The 15,870-nt window shown below is 38.3% G+C and overlaps 1 long non-coding RNA gene across 1 annotated transcript in view; it reads right to left on the bottom strand.

The window, feature by feature from the left end:
- The window catches only part of LOC137105820 (uncharacterized), a 122,367-nt gene that overhangs the window by 97,641 nt on the left and 8,856 nt on the right, over positions 1–15,870 (bottom strand). Inside the window, exon 2 of the long non-coding RNA XR_010911866.1 lies at positions 14,810–14,954. This is a non-coding gene — a long non-coding RNA (uncharacterized lncRNA). The remainder of the gene's footprint in view (positions 1–14,809; positions 14,955–15,870) is intronic.

Below are 15,870 nucleotides of genomic sequence, written 5' to 3' on the forward strand. Positions count from 1 at the left end.
ACAGATGTTGACCTGTAAGAATAGGTGTTACAAGAACCAAAATCCACTGAGGCAAAAAAGAAGACAAAATAATTTAAGTCATGTCTTCAAATTAGTGAGATGACACAACTGTCAGGTGCCAGCCTACTGTGACAGTTGTGCCCCCCTCGCCCCGCCGCCACATTACAGGAGCAGCCATGCTTTCACTGCACGACAAAAGGGAAATGGGTGCATGTTTTTTTATAGGAGACCTGTCTGTCAGCTGGCTCTCAAGTCATAACAAATCACCAGCACTCAGCTGAGGCTGAACATTCAGGGCGTCAGGAGGAAGACGGATGACCTGCAGGCCTTTGAAGTGCTCTGGCAGTTCAGATGGCTCAGTGGCGCTGACAGAGAAATATACACAACAGAGCAACCAATAATGAGAACATTAAACATTCCAGCCACCTGACAGGCTGACAAAAACAGCCTGGCCCCACATCAATCATCCACTGAGACATAACCTTGACAATTAGTCCCCTCTGATACTCCCTGTAACCCCTGGGCCTACACCACACTGTGACTCCACTTAAAGAGGAGAAACCAAAGAGCTTAAACTAATCCCTTAATTCTGATTGATAAAGACATAGTAGCAAAAGAGACTGCAAATATCGGTTCAGCAAATGATGGATTCAGAATCAGTTGGCAAGCGCTTTGTAAAGTAATGACTCTCCTAGGACTGCTGTGAAAATAGAAAAATGCACATACTGTAGTTCAATTATTTTCCTGGCTGCTTCTGAAGATGTTTCGGCTAAGAACACAAAAATGTATCCAGCATATGTTTATTGCACTGCATGTTGAAATATGTGTTTTAATGACACCCTGCAGGCATTTTGGAGGCTATAAAAAAACTTGTAGCAGAGCCAACACTTTAATATTTCTCAAGGCATAGATCACCAAATAACACGAATAGTGCCTAATGAAGTTACATATCTTACGTCCGTATCTGTGTAAACATGTGCTAAATGTCAAATCTGCTATTAAAAAGCTCTATACATGTTGCTCACTAAAAGACTCAATATGAAGGTTCTGAAAGTAATAAAAAGTATCCTCAAAAGAGCTCCTCGTTCGCTGTGTACAGCATATTCTTGCTTCCACCCTACACTCCAAATTTAAAGCAGTTGACCCTCTGAAAAAAGCAAGGAGACAGGTTGTCATCACTCTATTCACTCCAACTATGTGGTTACCATATGACGAATGAGCTATGTGAAATGCCATTTTCATTTTTTGCAATTACACCTGTAGAGAAAAGCAAAGCATGCAACAGATGGATGTATGGCAGGACTTCAAAACTACTGTATCTCCTTCTCCTTTAGTGAAATGGAAAGGGCTGGGACAATGACTGTTTACAAAAACTACCTGAGCCTGAGCTGTGGAGTTTCAAGCCCTGAGGATGATAAATGACTTTGCTAACCCTGTGGGACTGCAGACCCAAATGAGGACGAAGCTAATTGCTGTGCGAAATATTTTGGCATGGAAGGGAAAGAAAATGCAGGCAAGACGCAGCCAAAAAAGGGCCCAGTTGTTGCTCTGAACTCCTAGTTGGATTTTGCTTACAAGAGTTCACTCTGTGTCCATAAATCATGGGCTGCTTACAGCTGAAACTGGCCTTAGTCATCAACATGCAATAGACTGAGTGACAGATTCCATCCTGACTACATTAGCCCCCAGTTCAAACGAGGCTCCTTTTTTTCAAACTCTCCTACCATCTTGAACCTCACAGGAAATGAAAACCAGATGGCTTAAGATTTCTGTGTATATTAAAAAGCCGAGCTTGTATGGGAGAAAAAGACACAAGTGTGCAAAAACAGTGTATATACATTGTTGAAGGAAATGACAGGGGCCAATTTGAAGTATCCCAGGTTTTTGATATCCTTCAAAAAGTGCTTCAGACATAGTTTTATCCTCAGGCTATGATCTGTGGCATATTTCTAATTTTCAACTGACCCACACAGGTGAACTCTAGAGTCATTTTAGCTTCTCATGATTTCTGAACTCTATTCTTGAACTTGACAGCACTCAGAGCACATACGACCCCAAAGGTGGCAAAGATGATTGTCTTTATATTTTAATAAGGACATTTGTTTTTAACTGTTGTCATATCCAGATCTGCTTAAAAAATAATCAATATTGGGATATGTGTGCCAAATTGCTGGTTGAAGTCAAGTGGAAGTAAATGACTAAATGAAAACCTTTAAAAGCACACTATCCCAATATTAACACCTGGATCTACACCAAAAAACTAATAACATGTTACTTGGCCCATTACCAAACTCTGTGCCAGTGCTTTTATTACTTCAGTTTTGCTTTTTAAGTCTATTTGATGAGTTGTAGCAGTGAGTGAGTTAGTAAGGATTAAACTGACAACATTCTTTATTTTTGTTGTCTACAAATCCTGCAAAAAGGGCAAAACTAACAACATGTTAGTTAGCATGTCTCTGCCCGTTTATGACACTTCGCCCCAAGCCCACATGAAAAACCAACCTACAATTTTACTTTCTAATTCAGCAGGATGGAGCAGCTCTTAGCCACTCAAACAACAGTGCATTGTAGTGCATTTGCTGTGAACTATTATTAGCTAAAGATCTGTTAGGCTATAGTGAGCCTTTAAAGCAACAGGATTGTGCAAGTGGGTTCGACTCGAAATGATTTAGTGTCCATGTTCATTATATGAACAGGTTTCCCAGCGAAACACTGAAGCTCTTGCTCCTATGTGGGTTTTTTTGGATGATTTGGAGATATTGCACAGATAAATAAAATAATAACCTATAGCAGGATTTCATAGGAAATATCCTTTTTATAGGACTAGTTGACATTAAAGTTACAGTAAGCAACTTTAATTTTATTTATTCACTTATTTTGAGATAAGATCCATAACTTATCCTGACATGGTTAGGTGCTGTCAATGCCTCCTGTGACACAGTCGCTGAACAACAAAGGCACTGATGTGTATATATACTCTTCTAAAAGTTTTTGAGGGAAGCTCAATCTTCTAACCAACCAGAGAAGGAAGAACCCTGTGCATCACATGACGACACAAAAGGGTACCTCACAAGTCATGGAAAGTATTCATCTAATCCTATTCCAGAATCAAAAACACATTTTGCATTATTACAAAGCAGGATTCACCACAGTTTTTGAAAAAAGAAAAAAAAAAAAAAAACTGCATTTTTAGCATCGCTAGAGGGCAGGGACGCCGATGTCAGTCCAGGACTGCCGCCTTCAGGTTGGCCCCCTGTGAGATATTTTAACAAATGTTGGATCGAATGCCATGACATTTACTGCAGACGTTTGCGTTCCTGTAAAGATGAGTTGTAATCATTTTGGGTATACTACATTTCCTTTAGCTTCATCATAACTAACATAACATAAATCAATCATATTTTCTCCAATTCCTAATGACCAATTATGACTAATGACATCAACTTTTTGTGATGTTTTTGCTAATTAGCAAATGTTTATATGCTAATGTGCCAAACTAAAATGATGAATGTGGAATAAAGGTATTTTAACATGGTTGCATTGTTATTGTGAGCATGCTAACATGCTGATATTGAGGCTTTACAGTAGCTCAAAGCACATCCTCACAGTGCAAATAGCATGGTTGTACAGTCTAATGCTATTTTTACACAGAAAGCTTGTTAGTCACAATTAATGCTCTAGTGTCATGCAACAGATACAAGCTCTTTACACTGCTCACCTGTCACCTCATGTAACTTGTAATATACGCATAAATGTGGCCCTAAGTGTATATTTAGTTTTCACACACGTAATTACTATGATTGTGTAGTCATTTAGGCATGTAATGTAAATGGTCTTTTCTAACTATTTGTACTCAAAGCCCTTTACACTGCTCTTCGTTCACCCATTCGCACACACACACAGATTGAGCTGCTATACAGCTGGCAAACTTTTACTGGGAGCAATTAAGTTGGGTTACAGTGTCTTGCTCAAGGACACTTTGACATATGACCGGAGGAGCCAAGGATTGAACCAGCAACTGGGGGGATTGGTGGACGACCGCTCTACCTCCTGCACCACAGTTCCCCCAAATGTAGCCTCTGTCTTGTTTATTGTGAGGCAAAACACAATCCACCAGTTAAGCATAGGGTAAACAGCACATTTATCATGAGTTTTGTAATCAGTGTGGTCAGCCTCTGCTAGTGCCTCCTGGGGATTCTCCTAATGACTCACTTTTCAAATATATTTAATTCCTTTAATTTCTAATAAGTAGAACTTAAAGCAGCAGTAAATGTTTGCTTATGTGCCTCCATGATTAGACCTATAAAGTGCTCTTTCTGTAATCTATAATGTAAAGGCCATGAAGCACAATATGCTCAGCAGGTTAAGTAAACATCAAAGAAACACCACAAAGAGCCTTATGTGGACATGAAGAGAAGCGCTACAGCAACAAATGGCTGCAATATACTGGAAAGCAATTTATAGTGCGAAGTCACAATAGCTTCCTTATGTGAGCCGCAGTCAATTATATATTTTTTTAGGTTTTTTGCCACCATTACGCAGACCTATAAAATATTCCCACCTGCCCTTCATGCCACAACATGATTTGTGTTTTTTTATTTTATGAGAAAAGCTGGTGCTGATTAATTTTAATTCAGCTGCATGAACTGGGCGAACAATCTGGTTTGCATGTTCTTTGGCTCCAGCTGAAAACACCTGCCCTGTTCACACAGCTAATATATTAGGCAGTAAGTGGCTGAGCAGATGTTGTAGGGTCAGCAGGAAGACCAGGACCTATAGACTGCTTAATATTTATTGGACAGGATCAGAAGGCAATGACATGAGCCGTCTTCTCACTTGATAAATCACATTTTTACATAGAAACACCTTTTCCAATTTGTCAATCTATAAATTGTTGCAGAGCCCTGATCAGCAGGTCTTCCTACTTTAAGAAATGCATCGCCAACAAAGGAGAAACCTCTTGGAAGATGTTCGAAAAACAGTTCAACTTTCTGTCTAGAAACTGTAACACATTGGAATCTTTTATTTGTGTTTGCTTTGCAATCATTCGCAGAGATCAAAGCCCATGCTTAGGGCCTCGGTGTCAGCACAAGACGTTGATGACATCTTCCATTCACACTGTGTCTTCTCCTCACATCTCACATGCACTCAGTCATCACATACCCACAACAAAGAGAGACGCCCCGAGTTATCATCCATCAAACCGAGCCTTTTATGGCCCATCAAAAGACAATGAACTGCCAGAGTGAAAGGAGTGTTTGCAACATGAAGTGACAGCGAATACTCCAGACACAGATTAAACAGTGTTGGAAATGAGAGAGCTACATAATATTTGGGTAATTTGTGAGAATTAGACATTATGATTCATTTTTATGAAGGGGAAAGAAGCTCAAATATAAGCACAGCATGCCCCCCTACTCTGATAGTTCAGGCTTTCTCGATTTACTGTGGTTTTGAAGTATACGATTCATACTGTTATAGACTGGAACATTTTGCTTTCAAACACTGTTTTTAACGCCCCAGTTCTAAGGTATCTGCTACATGTTAAGATATAAAACAGACCTTCTAGGCTTATTTTCCTTCAAAGGCATCCCATTTATTCCATCTACTACCAAAGTAAAGGAGGTTTTAAATAAAGGAAGCCGTTGGCAACACTGTGCATTTCTGTATACAAAGGAAAACGTAAAACACACACTATTAAAGGCTCTTTGTATATTATCTCCCATGGATTATTCATCTCAATTCAACCATCAAGCACTATAAGTATGGCAACATATGCATAGTGGTGTGTGCCACCAAATGCAGCGTAGATTTTGCTGAGGCATACGGCAGAGGCTGAAAGGGGACACCAGCATGATTATACTGTATCCTGTATGCTTCTGATTTATTTTGACAGCAAAAACTCCCAGCAGAACCATGTTGTCAGGTGCTAGGACTTGTGCTGTGTGGGATACTTGATAGGCTTCAGGCTTTCAGTCAAGACCCTGTGAGAAAGTCTCCAAGGATGCTGCTGAGAACACTTAAAATCCTCATTACTAAATATACAACCACATATCTAACAACACACTAATGTTGAACGGAAACAGACCACTCACGATTGGCTTGAAAAGCAGCAGCTGTGACTTTTTTTAAAACTATAGATGCTTAAAGGGATAATGCTCAGGATTATCATTCTTCACCCATGCGGCTGAGTTTTTACCCCTGCTGAGGAGTTCTTTTTTGTCCTTGTGTGTTATCATAACCCTCTCATAAAAATGACGGCGTTTTTACACAGCTGAACTCTGCAAATGCAAATAAGATTTTGTGGGAAATATAATAGCTACCAGATTAAGTTAACATAGTGAAGTTAACATGTTAAGGAAATGGCAAGTCACAAATCTACTGACATTGAACATACACATTGTCCTAAGAGTAAACTGATAAACAGCTCACAGCTGAAAGATTAAAATTATTGTATGTGGAAGAGCTCCATGAACAGCTCTTATGCTCCTATAGCACCTACTTTACTCCACCATGATCTCTGTTCAACCCTCTATGTATTTATCATTATGAAATGACAATAAATGAGAGGCTGCAAATCTTCCCAATCAAGCAGAATTCATTTATTTCTGTGATTGGTTAGTTGAGTGGACCTTAGTCATAACATTGTAGAAGTGAAACTCTGCACCACTGCCAGAGCTGTTTGGAGAGTCTGATTTCACTGGAAGTGTCAATAGCACCGCTCCACAATAAGATATGTTCCTGAACAAATGTTTACTAAACAACATTCAAAACACTGCAATGTACTAAAATATATATTAACGTATTAAAAAGATTTTAATGTGAAGCTTAATTGCCAGGTAGGCACAGATTCCTAGCTTGATTGGCATTGGATATCTCAAATTGAGTAGCATTTCTTGTTTATGTAAAATAGTATGTTGATTTTTTCTCTAGTGACTGCTAACACAATATCCTATGATGATAAATATTTAGTACATACTGGATGGAGTTCATGCTGCACCATGGATTTTGAACACAATTGTTAACATTTGAGTGTCCTGTCAATGTCAATAAATAATTGTGAACATGCTGCTCTGCAACCACATCACTATCACTAGCCTTGTGTGCTGTTTCAGAGACACTAGTAAACCTTTCTGCAAACGTCTCCTCTCCTCTGTTTAGCAACTCTCTATGCATAAAGAAAAATTGCATTACATTTGTTCTAATTAGATACTCTACAGTAAATTATTCATGATACTATCTTGGTTTGTGATCCCCTTAAGGAATAATTGAAAATATACTTAATTAACAGTTTCATTAAAAGCTTCTCTGAATAATGTGCAGTTGTGGCTTTTCATCTGTCAGCCATTACATGTAATTGTTGTAATGTATGTTTGTCTAGGGAGAAGGGTCCAAAATGAAAATACAGCTTATAGCAGTATCACCTGAACACAGCACTTTGAACATGAAGTGAGGCATTATTCAGAATAAATGGATTATCAGGGAAACCAGCATAAATGACTCAATAAAACTGTTAAGCAGCCAGCCAGCAGTGGCCAACATGATTAATTGCAGGCGTTCCAAGATTGGATTTATTTTGTCTTTTATTTCTCCTTTAATGACTAGCTGCGAACACCACTCTTAATATATCGCCCATGTTTCTAGATTACTGGTGACTAATGAGGATTCAAAATGGCCGTTATCTACATTAATGTCTTTTTATTTGAAAAGTCAATACTGCCCCTGTGTGTGTGAGGAATATTCTAGTGTGAGCGGCTCACAGTGATCTGTTATAAGCCTCCCAATTAAAAAGGGGTTTGGAAAGCATTAAGGTACAATGGCATGTATATGAGCACATGGGTGTATTGGTATTTTTATGAATTTCTACTTCTCTAGATATTAGTCAAATAACTAAAGATTCTGCTTTCTATTTGTAAAGCCAGTTCACTTAAGTATATTTAAAACCATTACACATACAGTGCATTTGAATTATTAAAAAGGTTCCAAGAGTATCTTGTCACCCATTTTCTGTACAGAGGATCAATGTTCTGCATTCATGGAATAAATGAAACAATACTTTATATGTTGGTGTTTTCAAAGTGGTTTCAGCCCATGGAGGTACACTATATTTTTGGTGAAGGGCTCTCAGAAGGCCTTGTCTTGAAGCAGGAGATATAGCTCAATTTAATGAAAGAGTCCAGCTCAGTAATGACCCCGGTGATTCATTTATTCGTAAAGGAAATCAATCCCACATCAGCTAAGTGCAGAAACAGGATCCTCTGCAGCCTTAAATCTTAGCACTGGGTAATACACGCTAAAGTGTAGGTTACGTTAAACTGGAATATGTCACTGATCTGCAGAACAAGACAGATGAAGTTCATTACAGAGCTGAAAACAGGTATGAAGACAAAACACTGACTCAAACAAGGGGCTTTGGAGAAAATGTAAAATGCAGGCCCAAGGCAGTGCTTTGTCGGACTGAACCGTTGTGCCACCAGACTGTTGTTCTTTCCATCTATGATTTAACACAGTCAAGCATGGCTGGATGGCACCCGGGAGAGGATTTGGTTTTCATGTTTGCCAATCTTCCTTTATACCTGCCCATGGTGACCATAAATACACTTTTATGCCTCCCAGAGAAAAGCTTAAAGAAGCAGTTTGTCCAAGTCCTGTATGAACATGCGTGGCAATATTGTTGATAAATGACAGCAGCAAAGTTTGTAAGACTCCCCAGAGAGTTTTCCAATCTCATTTGTTTGGGGGTTTTCACATTTGGGCATAATTTCTGCTCAACTGTATTTATGTGGGTTTTGGAATCCTCTGCACTTTGTCTTGGTTTCCCACAGTTCACTAATAATGGAGAGCAGCATCAGTGCCCATGCCCATGAGTATTGCTAAAATAGCAATACTCATAACGCTCAGATGTTAAAATCTGTCTCTAAAACATAACTTTAATTGCACAATTTGATTCGTAAGTGAAGACTTAGAGGTTCTGACAAAGTCTTCCTTGCCAGAGAGCGACAGAGAGCACTGCAGAGATATTTTCTTCAAAAGGTTTTTAAACAAGGCTCACCATTCTAACCATTCAGAGAAAGTCAAACCCTGTGCGTATCTGTGAGGCGCCACAGGCTTTGACACAGCATAAGGGTATAAGTGTATACTTTCATATTAGCTAAATATATGTACATTAATTTAAATAAATTCTGACAACAGTTTTGAGGGGTTTTTTGTTTGTTTTTTTTTTTTTAAACATTTCAGACAATGTCCAGATAATCAAGTCCAGAAGTGTTCTCACTCGCAGGAGGCATAACATGATAGAAAAGGGATGCCACACAGTGGTCGGATTACAGCACATTGAAGCAGTGACAGTCAAAATAAAACGCCATAGCGGTCACCTGTTACAAACATCCTCCACACACCCATTTGCTTGCTTTAGATCCTCCGACAATTCAGGATTGAGCAGCGTGCTTGAGCAACACAAACTCTGTTGCCCCCAGCAGCAATACCTCCCATAACAGGGCAGGGCGAGACAGTACTGGCATTATTTTTATACAGCAAACATTTAGAGTTAGTTGTGTAACGTTTGGTCTACATAATAGCAACACACTGCTTTCTACATCAGATTTATAGTATGAGTTACTTAGTTTTCCATGTTGTGAAACATGATTATCAGAAGAATATTCTTATCACTACAAACACACTAAAACTAAAATATAGTAACATCACTCAGTCCTAGTTTCGGATGAAGTCAAGCTTTTTCATTTATCAAAAGTTACTACAATGACTAATGACATATTCATCAACAGCTTAGGCCTTTATGTCATCACTTTGTTCTTATGTGGAAGTGTTGTTAATTAGGAATCAACACAAACTGGGCTATTTTAAATCAGAAGATTAAACATATTAATTGCTGTCATCACATCAATCTGACCCCAAGCTTTGTATGTATGTGGTATCTTTTTCTCAATATTTCCTTGCCCGGGGTTTAATTGATAAATATACAAAATAAAAATAAATGGAGGTGGGGATGTCAAGTACATACCTTTGTACCACACTTGAAACTTATGTCTGTGTGCTCTCTCTCTGTATAGCAAAAAGCAACATTTTCAGGCACCAATCAGGATTTTGGCAGCATGTAAACCACAATGACAGTTGACCATTATTTTTCTCTTGGTGAGTGTATTTAAGGTTACATGCTGTCATTGTTGCAAAATTTGTTTTAGACACTAATTTCTATCATTTTAATGCAACATACAGTATGTTTAATTATTCAATTAGTCCACAAAAACATTAAAAGTTTAACGTTCCTACAGTATAATGAAAACCCCATGAAGGAAAAAACAAGTCTAGTAGGTGAAATAGGTTTTTCATGCTGTGCAGTGATTCTAAAGGGTACTTGCACCAAAGTAAAGGACAATTAATTAGAGAGAAATGTAGCTGAAATGTAACTTAAAGAACAGCTGATGTCAGTATGCTTCAACGAAAAAATATTCGGCTTTTATAACAGATTGTCATAATTATGCACCCGTTTAAAATCCTTTTATTGTAAATTATACAGGTGTAACGTGATGAACATGTCAGAGGTTCTTTGGGGCTGTTCGATCTATACAAACAGGCTGGGAATCATTGCTGCAGAACGAGAGAATTCTCCAAGCACACAGGATCAGAAAACTCTTCCACAACCAACTGATTTAATTTTAAAATGAATAGCTATTCCTCCACCCTGAGAGATCCACGATTAATGAAAATATTGACACATAATTAGAAAACTGCCGTAACACCTGTTGTGTGAGTTGGACTAGAAACTGATAGCAGTGCTGTGAGCCAAATGAATCACAGTGAATAACCAGGCCCACGTGGTTACACAGATAGATACACTTTAACGTAGCATTTAGAGTCACATTACAGCGCCTTATGTTTTCTCAGTCAATAACAAGATGATTGGTTGGCAGTGGCATATCTAGTTAGAGGGATATTGTTGCGCTTGACATTTATCATAGCTCTGGGCCTGTAAACTTGAAACTAAACAGCAACTGAATCATTAAATGTGAACGGCTGCAGCTTCGCAGACTCGGAGGCACTGACATAAGTGTTTTCATGCTGAAAAGAGTGACTAACTTCCGCTAAGCTAAACACGTCTTTGTTCAAACTGGGACATTTTGTGCTATGAGGGACATATACTACGGGGTTGCTGAAACAATGGCCGCTTTAACAAGCAGATTACTTGCTGCATATTAACACGAATTACCAATATACTGTAGATGGACATCTTCCTGTAAATCAAGTCATATGCTTTTTTCTGGAGGCCAAAAGGAAGAATCAGTCCTATTTAGACTGGATAATTTCATCATGTCCACTTTTTGAGCCTCTGGTGTCATAGAACATAATAATAGTACCACACAAGTAAAAAAAAAAAATTGGCATAAGGAGCAAATTGTTCTTAACTATACAAAACATTCCACTGCAATACTGCAGATTTTCCACATTTGAAAACATTTCTACTGTGAATGGAAATTAAACAAGAAGGCTCAGTTATCAGATAAATTAATTCAGAGTGTTTCTGCACTTCAATATACAATCCAAATAGGTCAATTTCCACTCTTAAGCTTAAAGCAAATAGGATGTGCAATAAAAACATTGCACTGGCCTTCTCTGTTAAAAGAATCAATAGCTAGAGGACAAAGAACCTATAGCCATCACTTAATTCTCTTATCAGTGTGATTTAGGGCACAAGGATGATGTTAAATAACTGTAAATCTTTATCTTTGGCTTTGTGGGTGGTTTATGGCAGTTTCAACAGCAGTTCAGAGACAGAATGTCCATACCTTCTGCCGGATTCACAATTTATAGCTTTATTACTCTTTGTCTAAAAGACCACAGAAACACATAATTGAAAGGAAGAGATAGCAGCTAGAGAGTGTAAGAGCCGGAGAGGGGGGATGCAAGACCTGAGAATCATCACTGCTAGAGACATATCACAGCGACAGTTTTATAGCTAAGGAACTGGCTTTGGGACATGTTTTTATAAAAAGAGCAAGATCCAATTTTCTGATTCATCTGCAAACAGTTCAGACTGAGTTTAGTATTTTGATGTCAGGCTTCAAACTGTGGCCTGCATGAGCGTAGGGGTCACTGGGAGGGCTCGAGAAGCTGAAGTCATGAGTTTGTGCTCACACTGTCACAGGCCCCCTCATATTTTTTGCCCTCAGTGACAACAAGCCTATTGTTCTCCCTGATAAGGCTTCAGTGTGCACAGTAATGGGAATTAAGCCAGGCATAAGTCATGGAGAAATTGGGTGACAGCAGATCAATAGATAGTGGTGAAGCCCCAGGGACCATTAGTGAAGAGGACCCCTTTGTTTGTCCACTGGTGGAGACAGTTAGTGGATGTCCATTTCTGAATTAACTGTCAAAACTAAAAATACACTGAGCTCATGAGAAAAAGCAAAAGGTTTGTTAGACTGATCCGTGTTGTCCTGTTCACAGTCTACTGATGTTACAGGCTGTAATGCAACCAAGTTTAGTTTTTAATAAGATTATTATCATAATCTATAGTTATTAAATTAATGTAAATTCATGATTTTTTTTGTAATTTCCAGTCAGTTCGGGGGGTTTTTGTGGAATGTATCTATAAAAAATTCTGCCTCCAGCATAGTGCGAGTGGGGTTACATTTCTTTATGATGCTCTCAACAGTGCCATTTAAAAAAAGCTTTTTAGCAACTTTTCCTAGGAACAGTGTGTTACAATTGTCAATTTACTTGGGACTACTTCTTTTGCAAAAAGTATCTTTTCGATGCAAATGCTGCGGCTCTGCCAGATTTTTAGTTGCATACAACTTTCTTTATGTAAGCCTTTACATAAACACTTATTTTTATTTTGATTGATATTTGGGTGAACCAACTATTTAAATGATATTTTGCATGTAAAAATTCATAAAATGTGAGAAAATAAATTTTAAAAAAGGGGTCTCCTGAGTCATATGAAATAAACCGGTAAAAGCAGAAATTTCTTACAGGGCATATGCCATAATCCCCGTGTTTAATATTTTTGGATGAAAAATGGCTAAACTGTTGTGGGTAAATAATTGTTTTTAATTTTGTCTATTACTCGACCAGCACAACAAGCAGTTAAGAAATTAAACAAGAAATTTGCCTTTGTAGCAAAGCCACTTTCATTTTTCTTTTATTGCTTACAGGATAAGGTGCATTGCTGAGTGCGTCTGTGGCATTTGTTTTTGTGAACTGTGAGAAGAGTGCACGGCATGAATAGAGACGTTCTGCAGTCGTACACTGGAGCTGGAGGATGAAATTGCATTAGCACTAATCTTTACAGTGTTTAAATGATTAGCCAGAACATGTGACAACGCCAATGAAACACTTCTCCACATTGAGTTCTTAAGGCAAATGCATATTGTGGAGATCACTCAGAGACATTTGCAGTTAAATGCACAGATAATTTGTTGTTGTATTGCATTATTCCTGCCCCATAACCAAACCCTAGCTGAGTGAGCAATGTGCCAACGATAAGTAAAGATATTAATTAATGTGTCACAATAGCGGTACGTGTATTTTCACTATTAATAAATTCCAAGATTTTAGATTAGTGATTTAATTATGAATTATGTAAATAGCTGCCATGAACCATTTGAGTCTATGCATTTATTAGCTTAATAGAAGAGCAGCATTTATGCATATCATAGTGATATGCATTTACAAACTTGAACTATAAAAGTCTTGACTTGATCATGCAGGCCATATAATGGCAGAAATATTTTTAAAAATGTGTTATTGCTATGAAGGTTTTCATAAAATTATTATATACAACATTACATATTATAACAAATTAATACCAAATTAATACTATGACTGTGTTCGATCCCGGCTCCACCGGTCCTTGAGCAAAACACTTAACCCCACCCCACTAAAACCCAACTTAGTTGCTCCCGCTGAGTGTTGGCCAGCTGCATAGCAACTCCCGCGGTGGTGTGTGAGTGTGAAAAGCCCAATACAAGTCCAGACCCTTAACCATGTACGGAAGGCTAGGCTAAACAAATGAAATGAAGTCTATATTTTGATATTTCAGACCAACATAATAACTGGTGTGCCAGGCACAAGAATTGTGCTGCAGTCTAAAGAGGATAGATTCATGATAGGAAAACTGGCTAACACTTTTTATACACGCAGATTTGTTTTTAATATTCTGCAGTGAAATGTCTGTCAGAGGTGAGGCATCTACATCTTTTTTTACCACTTTTCTTCTTGTCAAATTGATGTAGTGCCAGGAACAAGGAGTATATTTGGTTTGAAGAGGGCTGTCAAATCAAACTGTCAGGCTGCACTTTTTGATGGAGTAGTATCGCTCGCTCATCTGTCAGTCAAAGACTGAAGTCAAATTCAAGAGTTGAGAGGAGCGGACTTACATGACATTTCATTATGTGGGAGAAGGGAGAAGTCTGACGAGCAGAGTTCAGTTCTGGTTTGAAATTTGTAGGGCGTGTTTGTATTACTGTGTAGTTGCGAGTAATTTGGATGATAGGTCAACTGAATCTTAGTAACTGCTCTGAAATGTTCATGAACTTTCCTGTAATCTGTGACAAAAACAGAACGTTGCCTCATCACACATACAAAGAAGGCCTACGCATTTTAGAGCACATTAATCAGCCCAGCAGGGGATCATAAAACTTCCCTTCTCATAGACAGTAAACTCGAGTCAGACCGCCCTATAAAATTCAATCATCATAACAGTGTCAGACATTGTTCTGCCATAAGAGAAAATTTCCCCAACCCAGAGAGCGTGTCTCTCTGCTGGATTGTTATGGTGTTTACTCACATAAGAGGCTGACCCCGAGGCAAGAGCCACACCTCAGCAGCCCAGCTGTGTCACAGCCGCCTGGAGAAATACTCTGTCCTCCCCTGCCGCGGGGACTCTGTCAGCAACCAGCCGTGGCAGGACAGCAGCCAAGTCTGCCTGGGAACTGGAAATCAGCAAGCAGACAGAGCGTCAAATATAAAAGTTATCCTTCAAGTAGAACAGGTACAGGAAGTTTAATTTAGAAAACAGCCATGTCTCAATTTTCTCTCCCAGAGAACAACAAATGTTGTTTTCTATGAGAATAATTATGATTATAAATATGTACAATTGTCTGCAAAGTTACTGCCAGACTATCAAGAACCTCTTGATGTATGTTAGGCATGTAGTCAAATCAATTCTAGTGCTCCATCGTATGACCTTACAATAAATATGAAAGATTAAGTTCATTTCAGTGCATCTTTCAGAGAAAATATTAAAGGGGTGTTTTTTTAAAAGGTTATGGCATTTCAGCATGTGTGTAGCTTTATGATTGTTGTTTGTTTTATAAGATTTTGTCTGTCATAGTGTTCCACATAAAAAAACTTATTTTACAACTTAATGTTCCTACTGATTTTTGGTGCCATCACTCCCTGTTTAGTGCTTGGGGAATGTTCGGAAAGTTTGCATTTGCAATTGCAATTGAATTATAATTAAAAATAATGGAAAAGCTCACTGTCCAACAGTAAAAGTCTACACTTACAATAGTTTTATCCCCACAAGCAATGGGTGTTGCGATATGCACAACAAATATATTATGTATAATATTATACAATAATATATAATATTAAAAGTACTTGTGCTTTTATTATGTCAGTTAAAATGGATGACTGGATGATACTTTGCTTATGGTCAGCTAAAGAGCATTTATCTCTGCACTGTAGTTAATACTGTGATTTGCCTTTGAACCCCTGCTCATGAGTCACACGCAAATGTAATCAAGCACCTTTCATGGTATCAGTCACAGATACATGGTCCATCTGACGGGGACAAATTGAAGAGACAGCATCACAGTGTTCACACAAAGTACATTTGTCTAAAGA

Source organism: Channa argus, chromosome 20 (assembly GCF_033026475.1).
Source record: "Channa argus isolate prfri chromosome 20, Channa argus male v1.0, whole genome shotgun sequence".
NCBI classification, from domain to species: domain Eukaryota; kingdom Metazoa; phylum Chordata; class Actinopteri; order Anabantiformes; family Channidae; genus Channa; species Channa argus.